General features: G+C 37.9%; 1 pseudogene; it reads right to left on the bottom strand.

Annotated features, from left to right (window-relative positions):
* Positions 1–397: 397 nt before the first annotated feature.
* LOC133093440 (TP53-regulated inhibitor of apoptosis 1-like) lies at positions 398–667 on the bottom strand (annotated as a pseudogene).
* Between the last annotated feature and the right edge of the window lie 4,606 nt (positions 668–5,273).

Raw genomic sequence — 5,273 nt, forward strand, 5'->3', positions numbered from 1 at the left:
ATTAGCTCCCTGAGAGAAAACAGAGATCCTAACCAGTTGCTTCCATGAATAATAACCCCAGTACGGTGTACATAATGTCCTTCAAAGCAAAACTCAGGCAACCGTGGTCATCCTGACAAGCTTATCAGCATTTACACACAAGATATATTTAAAATTGATCCCAGACCAACTATTGCAACCATAATTCCAAATAATCCCATTATTTAGCACACTAAGTTCCTGCTGAGATGCCAAAGCCAGAAATCTCAAAGCAAAGAGTGATGGTTCATCATCTTTTACAAGTGAGACAAAAATATCAAGAAGGAGGAAAGGTAACCCCCCCACCCCCCACCTGCTCAAATGCATCAAATTGATGTTATTTTCACAGCTTTAATTGACACGATCCAGAGTTCTCAATTTCCTGATTTGAGGAGTCCATTTTCAAGGTGACTGTCAAGGTCAAGGAGAGCTTTCAGGCTTTTCTTTGCCATGGCCCATGAACTCCAGTCCCTCAGTAGGAATCTCCTTCTCCTTTATTGCTTTCTGAACACACTGGTGGTAGTGCTTGAAGAGGTAGGTGCCCGGGTCCCCAGAGCCATCCCCCTTGAGGAACCTGTGCAAACAAGTGATTGAAGAACTAGTCGTACTCGTGCTTCATGTTGGTGCAAACCTCCCCTACGCTGTTCATGGCATCTGCGTCTACGGCGCTGGCGGTGGCTCTCAGATGTCCCATAATTTCCTTTGAAGAGTTATCTTATCAGTCTTTTACTTCCTTGAAAGAAACGTGTCTGTGTTTCTGGATGCTTTTAAAATTTTCTTTCTGCTTTTGTTTTCTTTTTAGTATTTTTTCCCTGATGTGTCTAAGGGTGGTTTTATATAGAACTTTTTGAATCTGTGGATTAATTCTTTTTGTCAGTTTGGAAAAATACTTTTCTTTTTTTTTTTTCTGTGTGTTTTTTCACCTGTTGGGCTATTTTTTCTTTGTTTGTTTTCGTCTTCACCATTTTATCTTATTCTTGGCCTAACTGGTAATTTTTGATTGAATGCTTGGCCTTGTATATAAAAATGATTGCATCTCTGTATTTTTTTCTTCCTCTAAAGGGTATTTTATTTTCTTTTGGCTCACAGAAAAAAAGGTTGATCATCTCAATTCTATAAGGGATTGTGATCATTTAAGACTCAGTTTCAGTCTTTGTGAGAACTGGTCTAGTTTCAGTTTCCACTTACTCCTATCCAATTCATATGAGTAATCTTGTTCTTTAGCTCTCTTTTTTCATCAGCTGCCAGGAAGTTAATGTTACTTTTAATGCTCCACTACAATAATTCTATTGACCTTGTTTTATATTTTCATTTCTTGTTCCCATAAAAATATTTCTTTTATTTGTAACTTAATTGTCTTATTGTATCTATATCTATTATTGCAAAGATTCTCAAATACTTTTTATAATCCACTCACTCATGATTTATTATCACCTGTCTACACTGCTTAGGGCACAAATTGGGCTCTAAGTAGGCCTATGGGTATGAATTCCACATTTACTGACTTAAAGGGGCTTGCAATCTAATAACAGGAAAATAACAGACAACCAGATGACTGGTATAGTAGCGAGTAGAAATAGTATGCAAAGGTGTATAAGCCACGTACTGCAGGAATGCAGACAGAAGAATAATATAGTTTTCCCAAAATGATGAGGGAGAACATGAGGGTGACATTTGAGTGCACACTTGAAGAGGGACTAGGATTAACAGGAGAGGGTCGTTACTTCAGGCTAAGTAATAAATAAAAATGTAAGAAGAGGAAAATGGGATAAAGGATGGGATGAATAACATGAGGGATATTGCTATGGGAGTGAGCCACGGATGGGTGAGCCTGATTCAAAAACTATTTTCTGAGATTCTTAAGCCAGAGATTCTGTTGCTAGAACTAGGACCAGTTGCTATTCTTTGGTGATCTTAAGATTTCTGCTGGTTCTTTAATTATCTCCCAAGAGATGTGTTTACCAAGTAAAAAACAAGAAACAGTTGCTGCCTCCAGGGCTAAGAGTAACCAAGGAAAGAGAAACACACCTGCCTTTTTGGTCACCAATACTAATATTTTGTTTTCTCGGGTCTTGAATGGTAAGCTAAAGACTTGGGTTGGAACGGAATGCAGGCGCTCTAGGGTGATGATTCAGGCTGACTGTTAGACTTACAAAACTGAATGTGGGTGGTTTTGTTGTGTAATCTTTTGCCTTAATCTTTCTGCTTTTGATGAAGTGCTTTGACTGTCTCTTTATGTGTATGCCTGTAAGAAGTAGGACATGAATGGAGTTTCTTAATGGAACCTCATCAAATTTAAAGTCATGACGGAAAAATTGGTTTGCCTTAGGTTAAAAAAGCCCTCTTTAAAAATTTTTTTAAAAAGAGAGAAAGGAAGGAAGGAAGGAAAGAAAGAAAGAAAGAAAGAGAGAAAGAGAGAGAAAGAAAAAGAAATACTAATCATTAAATCCAGGCTAAGCAGTCTGTATTATTTTATTTTGGGAATTTAAAGTCCATAAAATAAAAAAATTTGATCAAATTTGGTTCCCATTTCAAGTGAATATCAGATCTGGAATTTAACTTACAGAATTAGTGTTCACATGTAGTGTTGGAGAGGAAATTTTATATAAAGTGTCAAAAAATTTAATTGTATAGTAATTAAATCGCAGATTGAATATTTTGTTTGTCATTTTGAAAAGCAAGAAAAGCTAAATATTTCCCAAGCAGAATGCCATTACCTCAACTGCTTCTCAATATTTCAGTCAACATTCTTTCAACAAACATTTACTGAGCATCTACTATATGTCAGTTTCTCCACTAGCCTCCAGAGATAGTGATGAACAAAATGCAGACACAATTCTTGATCATTCAGAGATTAGAGTCTAGTGAGGATCATCCAACAGTTGTCAAATAATCACACATATGAAAGAATAATTCCAAACATGAGAAAAATGCCCTGAAAAAAAGAAGCAAAATTTTATGAGAGCCAATCATAAAGGGATTGTCAATGAATACCTGTGCTCTTGGTGGGCTTTAGGAGTAGATGGCATACCGGGAACTAGTAGCATGAGCTGTTTGGTGCCATGGACAGAACAAGAGTCAGAGTCAGATTCTTGTTCTTAAGACAGTTAGGGCTTTTTCATCATGTCCTGCATGGCCAGAGGTTCCTAAGTGGTTCCTGAAATTAGGTTTGTCTTTGTCCTACCTGGGCTAGCAATTCCACTAGCCCTTTGATTTCCTCCAGTCCATTTCCACAGTGCTGTCAGAAATTTCTAAACCTCAGCTTCTAAAGTGCCTCACTCTTCTCAGCAGCTTCTGAAGTTTCTCCTTTACATGGTTGCAATTCTCTGCTCCATGTTCATATAAAATTCAAAGTCCTAGCAGACAGGGCTCTCCATGATCTTCCCAGTCCTCAACCAGCCTTGCCTGATTTGTCTTTCATCACTCTCCTCCACACCCCTTGCACCCCAAGGTCCAGCCTCAGTTAATATTTTGTAACAGAGTCATTCACTTTCCTGAAATAAGTATGTGCAATTTCTTTTTTTCTGGGAAGTATTCCCTCCCTTTTCTGCCTGGGAAGTCCCCACTAATTCTATAGCATTCAGGTCAAATATGACTTCTTCACTGAAGCTCTCTCCTATCCCCTAAGGCAGAGTTAGTTATTTCCTTCTTGGCGCTTCCTCAACACTTTGTACTAGTTATGCCTCTCATCACATCGTACTCTATTGGTCTTTGTGTTATTTCATAAATTCGATTGTGAACTTTCTGAGGGTGATGGTTAAGTCTAAAGCACTTCTGTAATCATACTTTGGCTCCTTCTAGGTGGGTCCCTACTATCGTGTTTTGCATACATTAATATATGATTGTGGAAGGAGAGAAAAGGTCTAGGGGTCTTGGCTCTCTGTTGCCTTTTTTTTCTTTAAACTAAATGATGGCTCTTGGTGTATTACTAAAGCCTACTGGTATGAATGAAATCAAGAGCTCAGGTGGTTTTTAAAAGCAAAACTTTGAGGAGCAAATTAGAGAGCCCCTAGCCTTTATGACAACTGTGTAAATTATAAAATGTTGTCCTTTACCCAAGACCCTTTACTTCTTTCTGTTGGGAAATTGTCATCATATGCTGGTTTTGTTACAACAGAACACTTTTTTTCCCCAGCTCGCTACAGTTGTTGTCACAGATATACAAGTATATGATATCTAGAGTAAAGGTCACAACTTTGGAAGTTGTGCCCACGTTCACTGCATAACTACATGCAGTGGGCTTTGGGAAAGATGAAATTCTGTTTATTCCAAACAACATCAAATTCCTGTTTTAAGAAAACAAAGAAAATTATAGTTGATCTTCAAATGGGCACTATGATCATTGTCATTATCATGATATCTAGTATACGTAGTCAGTTGGGTGAAGCTTAGGGAAGACAAGAGACCATAAGGTGGAATTGATTTCTTCTTTATCTGAACATCAAGAACACATTATCTCTTCCTTGTGTACAGTTTATCCCCATCTACTTTGAATTTTTTCATTTGTTTATCCATTCTATTTTGTTCAAGCAGAATCTTCTGGGTCTGGTTATTACTGGACCTAATTTTAGGCCAAAGAGTTATCTTTGGCTTTGGTTTCATGTACAATAAGACCAATGGAGATGGGTAAGAGGAAAGAGTCTAAATTGTCTCCCAAGTTGATGAATCAGGTGGAAAAGAAGAAGTTTATGCTAGTTACTAAAATAATTATGATAGGATATTATTTTATACCCATGATCATTATTTTTCCTGGCAATTTATCTATATGTCCACGCAACTGCCTAATCAAAACAAAAGTTGTTCTAGCCTTATTGCCTTAAGATAGAGAAGTTTCAAGGCAGAATTAGAAAGTGATTTGCTAATGTTTTCCTGGATTTTGGTTATACATCTCTAAAGGTAACTTAGAGAATTGGGGAAGAGGCAAAATATTGGAAAGAAGATGTGACTTGGCTTCCTCCAGACCAAAGATTTCCTCACTAAGACAGGAAGAGTATATTCTCATCCAGGGCCTTTGCTCTTACTATGGCCTCTTCCCAGAACATTACTTCTCAGATCTTTTCATGGTTCACTCTTTCAACTCACTCAAGTCTCTGTTCAATTGTTCTTCCCTGAGAGGCTTTCCTTGACCATCATATCTAATGATGAGAAGATAGGCGCTGGTGGGCACTGCAGAGAAGAGCTGTGTTTCCTGCTGTGAGAACGGGTCCCTGAGAAAGTAGCAAGACTTCAGAATGGACATTACGTGTGAGTCTAGG

The sequence above is a fragment of the Eubalaena glacialis genome, chromosome 6 (assembly GCF_028564815.1).
Source record: "Eubalaena glacialis isolate mEubGla1 chromosome 6, mEubGla1.1.hap2.+ XY, whole genome shotgun sequence".
In the NCBI taxonomy this organism is placed as follows: Eukaryota; Metazoa; Chordata; class Mammalia; order Artiodactyla; family Balaenidae; genus Eubalaena; species Eubalaena glacialis.